Genomic DNA, 17,946 nt, shown 5'->3' with positions numbered 1-17,946 from the left:
GTCAATAGTCCATCACTGCTGGCCTTGTCAGAGCCTTGGGGGGGGGGGGGGGGGGGGGGGGGGGGGCAGATGTGACTCTCAAGTGACCCCAATGTAAGGCAGCAAATATGATCTAAATATATCCAATAACAAATGCACTCACGTGTCATAGTAAACACTCAAGACTTGTACAGCCTCTCTTGCTGATGTTCAGAAGTCTTTGGTAACACCTTGTGGCTAACCTATGATCCAGAATATGTAGATTGACTATATCAAGGTTTTTGGAGGTAAACTTTTGGCACACATATGACAAAAAATGGCAAGTGTTTATCCAGATTAAGGCCTTCCAACTCACATGGAACATAGATATTAAAAGCTATATTATATTTCTATTTCTGATTTCTACAGAGTACGGGGTAATCTCTCTCTCTCTCTCTCTCTCTCTGTGTGTGTGTGTGTGTGTACAGCTCTTGTAGAAGGAAACGTACCACAGGTGCTGCTAATAGCAACAAATTAGTTACAACAAGTTACGAAAACAAATAATTAAACACGCGTGCAAATATCTTACTTGTGAATATTTGGAGTTCCTCGAACGCTTCCTGATGACTTCAGCCCCTCAAACATGGAAAATTGTATACATACTTTGAGGGTGAATGTTAGAAACAACAAATCACAGCTCCCTCTCTAGTAAACTGGCTTGTTGTGGTTACCATAGCGATGGCGACGTACGACGACCTCTGACGTAACACGCACCTTGCCGTTTCACGCCGCTCACTGATGAGCGTCATTTGGCATGTAAAAAACAATCTCTTCGTGACGACGCAATGCTGAAAAATGAAAACGTTTCTTCAGCAAGTCAAAATCACGTCCATATGTCCTAGTTGCAGTGGATGCCCAGCAGGTGGCGTGAAACATTCATTTAGTGTGGCTGCTGCTGACCACGCATTGTGCACATGGAGCTGCACCGAAGTGCCAGCTGGAAGGCTTGAACGCAGAAACTCCTCACATGAAAGTGTGTTCAACTGACCTGAGTCCAAGGTGAGAGGAAGATGATGGCGCAACGCTTCTCCAGTGTGATGCTTTCCGACAATGCACTGTGGGAGCTGGCGTGAGCCATTACCCTGCAACAGCTGCAGGAATACCAATATGCACTTTATGTGTGCATGGAAGGATGACTTTTAAAATTGAATGGGTATGTAAGAGAGAATCTATTCATGTGATATGTTCCATTAACATTTTACGGTGAAGACCTGACGAAACTCCAAAAAAGCCACGATAAGAAACAGTCATGTTCGACACTGTGATGGATCGAGAGAGGCAGCTTGCCTCCCAGCATGTTCCCAATTTACTTTGACTTTATTGGCTGTTGGGCACATAACCTTCATCTTGAAAGACTATTTTCCTTACCACTTACCTCTTGTCTGGCATAATTTACAAAACCATATGGTTTAGCATATGGTTCAGTTATGTGCATTCACCAGACACCAGACAGAAAGGTATGCAAATGTGTACATGAACGCTGTGACAGGGCACCTATCGGTTTGACAGCTCACAACCAGAGTAGCCTTCATAACCATTTATCATTATTGTCCTTGCATGTGCCAGGCTGTGAGTATAACTGACATTAATACGGGAGTGATTTTGCGTGTTGCTCAATTTCATATGGCATGTGACAGACTGAATTTACTGTCAAAGGTTTTATTTACTTTCGGAGAGATGATATGCTATTTTTTACGCCCGGCCAGTTTTGCTTGATAGGTTATTTAGGGTTTGGATGCTGCTATAGATTGAATAACTGGCAATACATGGATTTAGAGAATCAGTTTCCATTCGCAACATTCGCTAAAATACAGTCAAAGTAGGAGGCGACAGACTTAGTGTAAAGCCTATTTCTTCTCACTGACAAACTAATTGAATTGGTTAATTATAGTTTCAAACCTGAACAAATGAGCAGCTGCTTTGGAAGGGTTGTTTCTGGAAAAGGCCAGGTTTCCAAATTAACCTTGAAAAGTCTCCAGCATTCTGGTTGTGCTAAATTCTGAGTCCTGGAAGGCTGTCAGCTTATTTTATGACGAAAATATGCCCCCTCTGTGTGCCGCATGGCATGACCATTTTTGGTTAAATAAAACATGACCCAGAATCCAACTTGTTCGCGTCAGGATTGTAAATGCTGTGAAAAATGAAAGTAAATGAGACAAAATGTTGGTTGCAGAGTCAGCTTTATCATCTCATATTAACAACAACAACAACAAAAACAAGCTATTAATATACTGTATATTCCAGTTTAATAGGTTACATGTATTAATGTGTCACAATCTGCTGACAAAATCTGTTCTGCCACGTCTTCCCGTTAAGCGCACCATAATTACTGGCTTGAGATACAAGAGCTGGACTTTTTTTTTTTGCATGTGTGTGTGTGTGTGTGTGTGTCACAGTTCAAAGAGACTGTTGTGAAATTTAACAGTTCCCAACAGATGTTGGTGGTGAATGTTGTAGCTGGCAGTAAGGGACGTTTCTCAGGATTATAAACCGGAGATAGAAAAGAGTGCAGGTTTTTTGAGTGTGGGGCACCTAAGAAGTTCATGGAGGGAAAACATGGATCAGGCAGCAGATACATTTTTCCACCGTGATGCAATATTCACATGTTCAAGATCCTACTATTAAGTTCTGATACTGTCTTGTGTATCAGATTAAATAGGTTGTAAAATTAGATTGAAATGTGCGCGCACCAAATATCTTGAAGGTATTAACTCTCACAGCCATGTCTGTTTGGAATTATATTTTTCAGCACAAGGTATCACACTGTATGCTGCATGTGTTTACTTTCCCCAAAGCTCATGTACAAACCGGGCTTAAGGAAAAAGTTACTGCACTCCCCGGGTCTCTGTTTTACTACTCAATTGTAGTCACAACAAAATCCACTTGAGGTTTAGGGGGGGTGATTTTACAGCCCTCTCCACCTCTGTGTCCCTCTCTTTCTTGTGGTTCCGGGGTGTCGAGAGACCATTTTAACTGTCCTAATTAACACAGACATGATGTGCCCTGTTATTTTTCCATGCACGTAATCTGCTGTTACAGTTTCGTTTACAAGTTGGTTTTTTTGTCTTTCAGACAAAGTGTCTGGAGGCAGTTTACAGGCAGATGTTTGAAGTCTTAAAACCTTGAAAACAGCTTTTGGACCACATCATTTGTGCTTTTTAATAAAGTAAATGGTGGGTCCTTGAGAAAGCTTTACCTTACGTCCTATTATAGAAGTGGAAACAACAATCGACGTCTCTCTATGACATGTATGTTATGGTTTGCCGTTTCCAGTTCTCAACTGTCCTCATTGTTGGGTCAAACTTTTTTAGAGCTTTGTTGACATCCTGTATAAATATTGTGCGCCATCAAAATCAAAATTTAGTGGACTACCTACAACATAAATCACTGAGAAGCTGAGCGAGACTCTTGGAAACTGTGAGTCTGATGTCAATTTTTCAGAAGTCTGGGAAGGATGTCTGAGGAGAATCCTGGACATTATTCCACTGTGTCAGTGGGCAGAGTGAATCTGTTTCTCTGTGACGCCCACTGGAAGACTCCCACCAGCTTCAACTCTCCTGACTCACACTGTTCTTGCAGACAAAAAAACCCTGATGGTTTTGTACACCTTTCTTTGTGTTTTCAGTATCCATGTCTCCCAAAAAGTAAAGTCAACTCAAGCCACATGCCAGTAACAGCTGTGCATATTTTCTTTGGATAATCTCGGCCCTTTTTAACCAAGTATGACTCATCAAATCATTAGGAACTTAATAAAAAAAAAAAAGTCCATCATTTTGCATTTCATCATGTGTATTACTGCCAAGTCAAGCAAGATCTTTGTTTGTGTCAGTACTGGTGTCAAAACCTTCGAGTTAATAACTTCTACAACCAACAATACTGCTTTCCTCAGCTGTTGTTGGATGATGTTTTTTTGTTTTTTTAATTACAACTTAAATAAACACCTGGTATAAATATGGAGCGCATGTGCCTGCAAGTGTTTGTGAAGTCGCCTGTGTGTGTGTGTGTGTGTGTGTGTGTGTGTGTGTGTGTGTGTGTGTGTGTGTGTGTGTGTGTGTGTGTGTGTGTGTGTGTGTGTGTGTGTGTGTGTGTGTGTGTGTGTGTGTGTGTGTGTGTGTGTGTGTGTCGGGGCAAATGCTTTGGCTGACATTAGAAGTCGTCAATTGTTTGAGATTTGCCAGCGCAGGCCGCTAAGATGAAGTAATGTCTTCATACTTTCCTTCCTCCAGGAAGTCTACAGGGAAAAGTTTGAAGGAAATCAGTATATGTTGGGTTTTACAGCACGTTAAGATAATTTTTAATGTTCCGTTACATTCTGCATAACATCCCAGAAGAAGTATGACTTGATTTGTCACATTGTTGAAGGCAGAGATGAATTTGTAAAGAGAAAAGAATTATTCTCTCCACATGTCTCAGTCTAATGACCAAACAATTTATAACACCGCGCCTCGCTCGGCTGACTGATGATGTGGTCTTTGTTGTTGTTTTAAAGAGTGGCAGCCTCTTCCTCAACTGTCTTAAATATGTGTGCAGTGTGTACGCCAAGACTGACTCCCAATAAAATGAAACAAATCACCAACACTACAATGGATACACAATCTCCACCACTACATTTTACATTCATACAATTTCCATCCATCGGTTTTCGATATAACTGCATAAAGATGTCTTTAGACTGTGAGATAACTCGTGAGGAACCTTTGCAAATTCATAAAAAAACACAAGGAGAACATGCAAACTCAAAAAAGGACCCAAGCCCAAACTCCCAACCGAGGAACATGGTGTGGAGAATTCTAACCACTGTCCCACCACAGCCCCATTTGTAAATCGTTCTTGGTATATCTATAGCCGTAGGCACTATAAAATTGTAGATTTGACTTCCTTCGCTGAGAAAGTCAAGTTCATTCTGACTTTTGACGCTTGAAACAATGACACCATTATTTTTCACGGGCCCAAAAGCGTTTATTTCTGGAGAAAATCAATGGAAAATGTATCAATTAAAAGCTAATTACATGCTGTTTGGAGGAAGAAAAATGCCAGCTTGACTACAAACTAAACGAAAGGCTAAATTGACTGTTGTTAATGCCTCTCGCCTTAAATGCCCAGTTTAATTACAGTTTCCTGGAATCTACTGAATCACTGTTTTTGTTCACACAGACTGTGACAAGTAAACAAAACGGAGTGCTAAAGAAAGTGGATTTTCAGCCCGCACACTTTTATTGAGGAGACCGCTGTAGTAGGCACCAATACTATTTACAATAACAAGATATACAGCACGCAGTGCAGTTTGTACACACACAGTCCAAAGTGATTGCGTGCATCTTTAAAGTTTGAGAACTTGTAGGTAAAGATCGGGGGGGGGGGGTTAATTGATTCCAGCTATGTGACCCTCTATAACCTTGAAGGTTGAATTCATCCGAGGACACCAAACAAATGTCCCTGGGGATTAGAGTGAAATCACCACCTCCTTCCTGTTTCCACTGAAGAAAAGCCAGAAAGTCCTCTATCTGTTTCACCGCTTTCCACAAAGCTTTCATGGTCAAGGATTTAGGGTTAAATTAGGCGGGGTCGTGACACCGAGATGAATTCTAAGGATGAACCCCAATAAACGCACGAGGTCAGAGTCTCTGTTGATGAAGCAAAAGTCAGTCTGTCCAATATGATACATGTTGTTTGACTGGATTCTCACTGAGATGCAAGTTTGACTTCACTACTCTTGTATTCCCATCCCGCCACGGTCTTCTGGCCTGCACACTTCTCGTAACCACAACTCCTGCAGTCGTCACGATTTTATAGAGGAAATTAAAAAACAAACTAGAGAAATAGTAGTAGAGGACTGTGGTTTTGTGCCCATCTACTATTCGTGATGTTAGCCTCTCGTACTTCTACTTCTATCACAGAGAAGATTCATTTGCATACCACTCATCTGCATAATTCTACAAACAACACATGTTGGCCGTTGCGTTTGTTCGTTCATATACTCACTTCCTTGACACTTCATCCATGATCAGCTGCCGGCCGATTACACAATCTTGAATCTTCTCTTGCACTCACTGAGTGTCAGTTCACATGAGGTCTTCATTGACTGGCATCTTTTATGGACTTGCTCTTAACTATGATCTTCTCCCTGCTGGGCAAGTAGAGAACTCTTTAAAATACCAATAAAAGGTAGAATTCATAAAATATTATTGGAAAACCTAAGAAAGAATGAATGAGTCACAATTTACAGTGACAGAAGATTCTAAAATAAATGTTTTAGGATAAAAACGAAAGGACATGGTACTTTTATTCATTATTCCTGCATTTTTAAATCCTGTATTTATTTGTCACGCAAACTTTTGCGCTGCTGTGAAATGATGTGGGGGTGTGCATAACTTTCTTAACACTCTCCACTTGCCAACTTTTGTTTTTGTTCATAGTTTTATTCAAACCTGCTTTTGGAAAGATAATGAATTCTTAAATCTTATCACACATTTTTTATTAGGTCTTGACAACCGATAAAAGACGATACATCAGAGGGAGGAAAACAGACGCAAGCATGGTTCATCACGTCAGAGGAGATTTAATTATCTACAGTATTGAGATGACCCTTGCTTGAGGGGATTAACCGTTTTGTATGGAGGACAGTGGAATGCCTTGTTAAAGAAAGAAAGAAAGAAAGAGAAAGAAAGAAAGGCCCTATTTTGTGAGTCTGTGCAGTGTAACTTCATTTTTTGGAGAGCTGCACGGTCCTGCTGAGAGGGATGGAAACAATTAAGTTCATCTGCTCAGCAGATCTGGAGGATAGCCTCTCATTTACATAGATGTTGTGTGTGTGTGTGTGTGTGTGTGTGTGTGTGTGTATGTGTGTGTGTGTGTGTGTGTGTGTGTGTGTGTGTGTGTGTGTGTGTGTGTGTGTGTGTGTGTGTGTGTGTGTGTCTCCTGGGTGGAATCCTCCGAGGCTGTCTGGCTTCCTTCCCTTTGATCCCCGCCACAGTCATCAACGGGCGGCCACATCCTTGCACACGCCGCCCGCTCCAGTTAGGACGGTTAGAACTTCGGAACATTAATGTGACAAATACTCTTTAAACTTTCTCCATTTTCAGTCTTTGTGTTTTGCTGTTTCTTTCTTCTGCTTGATTTCTCTCCGACTGAACAAACTTTTTTTTTGGGTTGGGTTTTTTTGCCTGATGACATGATGAACTGTTCTTGTCTGTTTTTCCTCTTTTCACACACACACACACACACACACACACACACACACACACACACACACACACACACACACACACACACACACACACACACACACACACACACAACTATGCTATCTTTCTTATCGCTCTTCACTTTCCATTTGGCACAATGCATTCCCCTGTCTTTTAGTCCAAGCTCAACCATCCCAACTATATATGTCCAACATTAACTGAACCATAGTGTAGTGTGCGCCCATTTTTTGGGCCCACAAAGACAGGAATTGACGACCACACATTAACACATACACACAGACCGAGACTCAGACACATACACATAAATGCATATCTGGGAACATCTGTGAAACGCGGTCACTCACTACTTGTAATAAATGACAATAGCAACGTCTAGAGGGGAAGATGAATATTTCAGACTCTTAAAGAGACTATATTGAGCTAATACTGATAGCACATTGGAAAAGTTCTCTTCAGTGTTATGGAAATACATTCCTGGGTATTCAGCACTGTGCCCACACAATGATATAGCATACACCACTTATTAAATGTAATCACATGAGGTTTTTCAGAAGAGCAGCATTAAATTTCCTCTTGGGTTTTTATTGGAACAAGAACATCAAGGGCCGGACTTTAAGAATATCTACTTGCAATAACTAGTTCTCAGCTACTTGGATACAATGGAAATAAACTATAAACAGAACATGATACAATATAGTACATTGTAAAATTGATGAGTATAGTAAATGTGTCTGTATAGATTTTATTTCGGAGAATAAATACTGCAGCAGTGAATACCGTGCCAATAGAAATAGTGATAATGAACTCAAACAATGAAGCCAAAAAAAAACCTAGTCACGTATTCTAATGGGCTATATTGAGCATTAATGCAGTTTAAATTATGATTTTCAAATCAAAGTTGTACAGATCACAAGAACTGACATTGTGAATTCACATTTGTTAAAAATCTCTTTTCTTGGTCACATTTGGGCTAATTCAACTTTCTTTTTCAACCAAAACGCTCAAAATGCTAAATTCCTCTGTTTTGTTTTTACTCTACCAAATGTACAAACCACAGAGAGAGGCTATAATTTTCCTCGGCTCATGGTGCCATCTTGAAAAAGGCAAAGCTCAGTTTTATAGCCCAATATGTTAAATCCACAACTTTTTGTTAGCGTGTGTGTGTGTGTGTGCAAGTGTGTGTCTTTTCTGTCTGTGGTCAGAAACAAACTGGCACCGTTTCTATGTAGTCCTGCGGGTTTTTCTGTTTAGTCCTCAGGGAGTAGCCTTTGCTCTAAACCCCAAATTACAGAGTACAGAGCTCAAATGGTGGAGAAGGGAATAAGATAGAATGATGCAAAACGACTGACCTTCGAGCGACAATCAAGCTTCTTTTAAAAGTTTAATTTCTTTTTTTCGTCAAACAAGCAAACAGAAACATCACCACTCTCCGTTGCATTCAGTTAGAACTTGTAAAGCAAATGGATAGATGACCGATCCACTAATTAAAACCAGTGAAATGAGAACTTAAAGAGCTGAAAGAAGCAGTGACTCACTCTATTTCTACCCCCTTCGGTGCCACTGAGAGCATTACCGACCCCCTACATCGACTCCAGTCTTTCCAGCTTCTCCTGGATCAGACCTTCAAGCAGCTCAGACACTCAAAAACAAAACCGAGGGCCCCCGTTTGTTTTTGCATGTGAGTCGGCAGGTTCAAACCCGCGCTCCTTCAAGGTGAGGAGACGAACAGATGTTGACATCAGGGTGAAGTTATGCAGCTGCAGGGTCTGTCGGTGACCTTCGAACCCTCGCTCAGCCGGGGTGGGTTGGTCAGTCTGTGAGAATGCTGTGTCTCAGCAGTTCTCAAGGCACATATGCAGAAACACCTACAGGTGTGTTTGGATTATATTGTAATATATGATATACTGTATACCGTGTTGGAAGTTTGTTTTTCTCTATCTCTTGAGCTAAAGTGGCTTTCAAGTGGGGAAAAAAAAAGAATAACCTCATGCCTGTAATTTGAGCCTCAATTTCTTCATTTTTATTACACAACCATAAATAATATGATTTTTTTTCACCACTCTACTTCAGCAGGAGTGAGGCAGTTTATCACGCTAAATATAGATCTTGTAAGTCCTGAATTCCAGCAGCTGTAAAGTTTTATTCTGTGCACATGTGCATCGAATTCTCTGTGTTCACAATATCAATTTAAGGAGGCAAGACTTGGCATTTGATTAAACAATGGAGGTTATGCATTCAAAGTGGGAAACTCAAGCATGAAACTCTCGGATAGGAACTTTGTCATATTCTTTACATGATTATTCATGCCTATATACATGGAAACTTTTGTGCTTAAGTATCAGCAAACTCTCTTCTGGTGTCTTTGATTGGCCACAAACATGGAGGAACGTCCTCCGTATGACTGCATGAAAAATTTGTTTTCTCTCCCTCAAATTGTGCTTTTTTTTGTTGTTCTTTCTCTTTTGGCTGCACACTACAAACAGCACAGACATGAACGTCCTGCGGGAATTATGAGCTGCATTACTTTGATAAACTCAAAGTTGAAATGACTGAAAATGACCCCAATGTGTCAAATGAGCTTCGGTTTTATTGTTGTCATGGGAAAACTACAAGGTTCAATTTAGAATTCAGATAACTAAAACTTAAAATACACATGTTAAAATTAAATGATTATTTTTTGCCATACTGCGAACATATTTCAGCACACAAACACATACTCACACTGACTGTGCTATAAATCACAAAAGACTTGAAGACAGCACCAGGAAAAAAGGTGGAGGGGAGATTTGTTTACCTCACTGTGCAGATATTTAAAGATAATCAACAATGTGCGTGCAAGTATACGTCTGAGCCTGTCCGAGTTCACTAAACTCTAATAAAATGACATCGGTGTTGAGATCCTCATCTGACATGCAATCCCGCCCAGGATTTATAGATTCAGTCTGCAACCAACTGCAACGGAGAATTTATTTTTGCGTTGGTACTGAAGCAGATAATATAGTGAGCCATCTTTTCATGATCGTTTATGCTGAGTTCTATATAAATGTGAACTAAGTAACTCAGCTGAGAAAAAATAAATACAGCTTCAAGTGTGCATGCTGTCTGAAGTTCAGTCACGTTTGTCAGAGGTTGGAGGGTTTGAATGAAAAGGAAAGTAAATAATCCAGTGAGGAAGTCCGAGGAGGAACGTAGTTCAGGGTATGTGGTTCTGCCCCTCTCTGTCCTACTCAATCAGTCACCTCAATCCTTCCAGATGTTGGCAGATGCTGTCGGCCCACAAACAGTTTAGTTGCGCACTCAGTCAACGTGTGTTTAAGAAGACCAGGTGGTTTGGATCCAGCTCACACACACACCTTATGTCTGCATGCCTTCAGAGAACAACTCAGACCACGGAGAGATAAGGAGCAGGCTGGTAAAGAATAGAAGCCCCTATGAAGGAAGATGAATATAATAAGAAAGGCTCTTATAAGGGATTAAAGCAGTCATGCAGTGTGGAAAGTCTGTGATTCACCTATGTTTTCACACTTGTTTATCTCATGTAATGAATTATGTTGCACAGTAATATAAAATTATTTTTTAAAATATATCTTCCCTCCTGCTAAGGTCACATTTTTACTCCCCCATGCACATATACAGGTACAGATTGTGAGTAACTCAGTTCGGGCCATATTTCAATATGATATATAGCAGACAGCAGTTCATATTGCTCATATGAAAGCACAACGTATTCGCACTCGAGTGTTTAGTTGATCTTGTTCACCAACACAGTAGACTGGCAGTTTTGCCAAAGGAGGTCAAATCAGCTTGTACTTGGATGTTTTTTGTTTCTCCTTTTAAATGGAATTAACTGAAACTTCCAATTTGGCTGCATGAAAACTCCGACTACACAGTCAGTTCTTCAGTTATCACAAGTACTTCTATATCTTCAAATAAAATCGCTCCGGTCTGAGATTTACCACAGTGGTGAATGATTTGCAGGGTGTAAAGTCACATAAACAGATTCCTTTTAAGACTTCTGCAGAGATCTTTTATTCTGACATAGAAACCATGTTCCAGGATCTTGGATGATTACATTCAATGGAAACTATTTCCAGTGATCATATTTTGAATAATTTATTCATTTTAGAGGTTTTCGGCTACTAGAGTGGCAGGAAGTTAAAGATCTTTCATGAAAAAGACTGCAGGGGTTGGAATGTTTGCATGATTTCATCACTGCTGGGATGTGCTCATAGCCAGGAAGTCCACAGAGCATTATGACACAACACTGCATTCTTTTTTTAATAAGGAGGTAATTTTAAACTCATTTCAGTTCATACTAACCACTTTGATCTTGAGGAGGGCAAACTAGTAAAGCGGTAGTATAATAATTAAAGAAAACTAAAAGTCAAAATATTTTAGTACAAAGAAATACTAAATAAGAAAGTTCATTTAGAAAAAACTGCAACTTAGAAAAGCGCACAAAAATGATGACTCATGTGAATTGCTGCAAAAATGTTTGCCTTTATTTTCGGAATTTTCTAGTTAAATTATTTAGCAAATGCAACAAATAAACACCAGTAAATGAATCGCAATTATTCAGAAAGGTCTATTTACTGTTAGTTAGGAATTAGTGTTGCAGAATAGAGCCCCTGGTAGGCCGATTTTGTGTTACAGATCATATGTTTGTTTCTTTTAAAGAGAAAAATCAAAATTATAAAAAAGAAAAAGGAAACATGCCTGCCAAGCCAAAGCCAAAGCAAAAGTATGTCAGACTTTTAATGGGGGAAATTAAAAAGGGAAATCAGTTATAACAAGGATAAGGGTTGTATTGTGATGAAACACAACAGGGTTGCACTTTTGGGCTGTAAAAATGTATTTATTTTTTAACAAAATCCCAGTGAGAAGAGACAAGCAACAATCTTCCTTTATTGAGAAGAAAATACATGGACCAAATGGCAAACTGGGCAATTTTTTTTTCAAATTAAACCAACCAGGAAAAGTCATCTCAAAGAAAATCCAAGGCGTTGCAATTTAAATAAACAAAATCTCGACTATTAAAATAACATATTAGTTGGCCTTTGACCTGGCGAAATATCCCCTGATAATAGGGAATATCTGGAAGGGGAGATGCATATTCATATAATCAAATACAGTTCCAGAGCTGCAGAACGGCTCTCTCTATTGTCCAAAAACAAAGAACCTCGAACTGAACTCAGAGGAACACCCAGACCTACACAACAAAATTAACTTAAACAATATAGTTCCTATCCTCATCTGCCTCGATCCCTCCACATCTGTCACATCTGGTGACAGGAGCTTGACAGACATATGAGCAGCTGTGCTTCGCGCTGGTATAAGAGCCGTTTACAAGAGGGTTCGTCTCCAAAATACTGTTGCCTTGGTAACAAAAGGGAGTTCAAAAGGTTGCAGTCCGGCGAGCTCTTATTTGTTGGGCTGTGTCAGCAGAAACTGATACTCTTACTGACATACAGCAGAAACTGCAGAATCCTTTGTTTACACTTTACACTCAAGCAAACAAGGCACAGAAGCCGAGACGTCTTCAAATTGCAGATCGTCTTCTTCATGGAGGTTGAATAATGACGTTTTAGTCAGCAACTCGCTTTGGTTGTCCCACATTAACTGTCTGTGTGTTCTAACCTGCTTACATGAGTCACTATTATACCCCTCTCAGTCATCACACCAGTAAATAGAGACAGTAGTCTGTGACTTTATGAGTACTCTGGATGTTCTTCATTGCCACCGTAAAGTGTTCGTCAGAATTGTGTCTGTCATTCGTCAGTGAGAGAAAATTATCGGAATTTCCCTCTGGTACCCCCCACGCTCTGTTTAACTTTTGTGTTTTCCCAAAACACAAGTTGTCCATGAAAGGATTTTTAACTCTAACAGCACTGTTGTTTTCGCATTCATAGTAATTAAATGTATTCTTCATCTGAAGTTATTGAAAAGGCCATTATGTCAAGAAAACATTTGGAAACACTGGAAGTGGAGTTTTTACGGCAGCATTTACAATGGGTGCTCGGATAAAGCAAGTTTACAGTCCTGAAAAGTGATTGAAGCCATTTTCACTTAAATGGAAGACAGTTTAGAGCCAGAGAGCACATCTGTGTGAACTGAATGCTGCATTCAATGCACCCAGCAGCTCCTGGGTCCGGTTGGAGACGGCAAAATCCTTAAAAATAAAAATTCGATTGTACGTTTCTTTCTGTGTTTTAGTTTTTTTCTTTCTGTGTATTAGTTTTGGCCTTAGTTAGTTTTTCCAATGCAGTCACCGGAAGAACACACCACCCTTTACTGCAGCAGAACACAGAGGGGGTTAAATATTCCTTAGTCAGAGTAGTTGGATCACACTGCAAAGATGTTATTTTTCTCCTTCAGGAAAGCTGTCATCTGGATTCCCCTTTCTTACTATAGTTCACAAATCTTTTGTGGCAAAAGTTGTAGAAAGAAGCAGATTTCTTGACTTGACAACCAAACTCAGGCAGGCATGCATAAGATAAAGATGAGTTTCTTCTTTCTTGAGTGGCTGTGGATGTATTGAAATAAATACACATGTATTGAAACAGATATATGCTTTGACTATTTGGTTTATGGTTAGGGTTTAATCACATCTCGAGGTGAGTTTTGAAGACTAAATTCATTCATTCATTCATTTGGGTACTGCTACTAAAAAAAGTGGGTCAGAAACTGCACCGTACTGATACGCTTCTTGGTGTTTATTACATGTATTTATTTTTTCTTATCCCAAGAGAGACCATAGAGATGGATAAGACTCTACTTGGTTGTTTTTCTTTTCACTTTTGGGGAGGATAGCAAGGTCATGGTGCTGATAACTCTGAAATATGTTTGTTAAAAGACGACGAACGAGCACGTCGGCTGAATTTGCAGCTCCAAGTACAAGTCAACATTAAAAGTTTCCTCACTACAAATCCAGTCTGATAACTATTTATAGCCAATCCTGAAATGGGTGGCTGTGGACATATGCAGTCGCTAGTGGACACAAAAAGAAGACATACTTTTTTTTAAAACTCCACATCAGAGAGTACTTTCACACAAAGGTGACAGATCAGCGATGAAACCAGGTACTGGAAACAATTTATTTCAACAAATGTATCCTGAAGCTGGGATTGCACAAGTCGAACCACACAAGCCAAACCTTCCCAGAAGACATTCTGCTTCTCGCAACATTCATGAATCGAACGAATAGATTGATTTCACACAGTTTGTTACCGACTCCTCAGCCTTTCCCGCTGTCTGTGTCAATTTGTTGAATGTGTTTGGACTCAGGTATTGATCTTGGCCTGCGTCAAAGGAAGTACCAGCGCTCAGACAGGGTGTGTGTGTGTGTGTGTGTGTGTGTGCGTGCGTGTGTGCGTGCGTGCGTGCGTGCGTGTGTGTGTGTGTGAACTAATGAGCCTGCACAGCACCAGTGAACAGATTAATGAGCCGCTCTCAAGTGTCTGAGGTGGGAGGCTGCTGCCTGAATGTATTGGTTCTATGGCCTTTGCAGGACAACACACACACACACACACACACACACACACACACACACACACACACACACACACACACACACACACACACACACACACACACAGACACACACACACACACACACACACACACACACACACACACACAAACTTATACAGCTATATAGGGTTGTCTTGGTGAAAATGGTGACATTAGTTCCCAACTGAAAAGTCAGATGAACCGCTACTCTGACCTCTGCCATCACTTATAAAGCAATTATTGGCCAGAAGTTAAACTCTTCAACCAAAATAAACAACTGAAAGAGACTAAAATAGCTGCCGAGCAAAGGGAACATGATTTAGTACACAAGAAATGACAACGTTCACACGAAACAACAATTTTTAGAGGTAGAAAAAGTATTGTACACATTTGCATCTACTTTGGTGATGGATAGTAATTAAACTAATTCATAAGTAAAGTAAGTTCATAAACCAAAAATGCTTAAAGTATACATTTTGTTTAAACTTTTTGATATTTTATTACATCCACAGAAACAGATATAAAAAAAAACTAGGCAATTTATTTTATGAGACAACCCACATCCTCAGCTCTGCTGCTCATCCAACAAATGCATTTCCCTTACAAATAAGGAAGCATGTAAAAGGAATAAATGGACTTTCAGAATTGCTGCAAAGAAGCACAACAAAGGAATAGTCCACCAAACACAAATATGCCTACATTTTGAGCAAAGCTTAGATGAAAATATTAGAATAACTGAAATTTAATTTGTAGGAGTGGCAATCATTTATCTTATAACAATTAAAACAGTGCAACACTCACTGAAGAATCATGCAGGGATGAACTTGAGAGGACTTGAGAGGATTTAAACCTCCACAGTCATCATAAAAAACTGTACTTAGTGACAAAGCACAGCGAAAATTTCCCCTGCATTGCAAAAGAGTAACATGACTCACAGAACATTATTCATGGCTTCACTTATCTGCCATTGCTCTGTGGATTAAATACTGTGACAGCAGTTGTTGATAAAAGATTATTTCCAATCTCTTCCTCATCCTCCTGTTAGTTACAGTTCACAGTTGTTACAATCAACAAAGTAACAGTTAAACTATGTTTTAGCAGAAGCCAGACACAGACGTGTTATTGTGTGCTTGGACTTATTTTAATGTTTTGTTTTGTATGATCTTTTTTTCCCCGTCCAAGCTTCATTTGTCTTGTCATGCTGTGATGCTCTACTCCAAAATTGCATCAGGGAAACAATAAATATGATGGATCTCTTAGATATAATATAGTGTGGATTGGATTTTTGCATTTGTCTGGGATTAAAACAGCATTGTGTGACACTTAGGGTCACTGATCGCAACAGTGTTATGTTCTCATCCATGATTGTCCTTAATAACCTCAATTCATTTTTCTGGCACTGCGAGGCAAAAAGAAAATATGAGACAAAGAGGAATGGAGGAAGCGCTTGGAAAAATAAAGGGAATTATGCAAAACAAATAAATCAAACGGAAACAGGAAACAGAGGCGAGAGGACACAGACTCAACAAGATAGACCAAGACACAAATGAGATAATGACAGTGAGAAGAAAAGCTGAGAAAATAAAGGGTGAACAAAATCCACTATCAACTCGGCTATTTTTGAAATATTGTAAGATATAAAGGAAAACATGTGTTGATTCCTGTGATGTAACCAAATAAAGAAAAAAAATATATAATGCTGACATCAACCCAGCTATCGATCTTTGATACACTTTGTTCTAACGTACAGTCGAGGCTTAAAGCAGATCCCAGTTAAGCATTGAACGAAGGCAGGGTTGTAATTAGTATGTATATGTTGCAGAGTTACGCAAAAAGAATGAATACATTAATTAGGTGCAACTTTGTCTAAAGCTGTAAAGTAACCCACTGCTCTGTCATACTGAAACAAAGTGCAGAATTCTACATACTACTGACATACGGTATAAGAATCATACTAATAATAACACTATCTATGGAGAAACTTCTACTTCACTATCATTAGAGGGGAAGTTTCATGTCAACATAAATACCAACCAGTCTGCGAAGCGTGCAACAATACTAAATTTTTAATGTCGGTCAGATGGATTTCCCGTATCTCAGGAAGTGGTCAGATATTGAAAACATACCTTGCTTCTAACTTGCCGAACTAAATAGTCACATTGTTTACTTTAATTGAAAAGACATGATAGAAACTGTACTTTCATCTGCTGGTCTGTGACTCTTCTCAGCCTCGTGCCAGGCTGAGATGAGTAGAACTGGCTCTTTAAAGAATGCATTTGAAGCACTTGAAGACACACATCCCTCATCTCCCCGTTGGCAACGCAGCTGCCTGGCACACAACCAGGCCTGCTCATCTCTGGGTATGAACAAACGCACCCTCAGGCACGCTCCCAGTGTCCAGCGTGCAGGCCTTTGCAGATGCGTGTAAATATGCGGTCGACGCACGTGTGTTATTACCATACGGTTACTGACTACTGCTGAAGAATTCAGCGTGGCTGCTGTTTGGGCTTTCTACAAAAATACCCAGCTCTCCATCCCAGCTCGTCTTACTTACTAAAAACAGTTGTCCTGCTATAAGTGCCCTGCAGCCTCTTGAAGTGTTTGGCAGTAAACAATTCCCCCTTTAAGACGCTGCGGAGTGGTGGTCCTAATATGGAGCTGTTTGACTCTGTGTTGAGCCCGAGAAGAGAAGAGGAGAGGAGAGGAGAGGAGAGGAGAGGAGAGGAGAGGAGAGGAGAGGAGAGAAGAGAAGAGAAGAGAAGAGAAGAGAAGAGAAGAGAAGAGAAGAGAAGGTTCATATTATATGGGGTTTGCTCTCCTCCAGCACAGTAAAACCACACCAAATGCTTTGTTCCTGGTGATCTAACTTGTTTATCAATACTTTCTGGAGAAAGGCCTTAAGTGACCTGATATGATGTGATTACTGGCCAGATGTTAAGGCAATATTTCCAATGGTTATTGAGACAAACAGCTAATGTCCCCCGTCAGTGATTCTCGGTAAAAGAAGGATGCTTTATTTGTGACACATACAATAAATATATGGTCTCTGCTGCTATTTAACCCCTGGCTGGGGAGCAATTCGGGGCTCAAGGATCATGTTCAGGGATCATCAGTGATCAACTGTTAGCTGTGGGATTCAAAACCGCAAACATCTGATGACAAGCTTGATTGCCCTTCTTGCTTTCTGGATCAGTGTTGAACAAACAATTCCTAT

General features: G+C 40.0%; 1 protein-coding gene across 2 annotated transcripts in view; it reads left to right on the top strand.

Moving 5' to 3' along the window:
* Nucleotides 1–1,027: 1,027 nt before the first annotated feature.
* Nucleotides 1,028–17,946, top strand: part of lrrc17 (leucine rich repeat containing 17) — a 38,295-nt gene continuing 21,376 nt past the window's right edge. The window contains exon 1 of one of the 2 annotated variants that reach the window (XM_080518080.1): nucleotides 1,028–1,171. The gene's annotated coding sequence lies outside the window, so the exon portion shown is untranslated. Of the gene's footprint in view, nucleotides 1,172–17,473; nucleotides 17,525–17,946 lie in introns of those variants that run through there. The other variant, XM_080518081.1, reaches the window with a different exon arrangement.

The sequence above is a fragment of the Blennius ocellaris genome (assembly GCF_963422515.1).
Source record: "Blennius ocellaris genome assembly, chromosome: 22".
Classification (NCBI taxonomy): domain Eukaryota; kingdom Metazoa; phylum Chordata; class Actinopteri; order Blenniiformes; family Blenniidae; genus Blennius; species Blennius ocellaris.
This window is presented reverse-complemented; position numbering and strand designations above follow the sequence as displayed.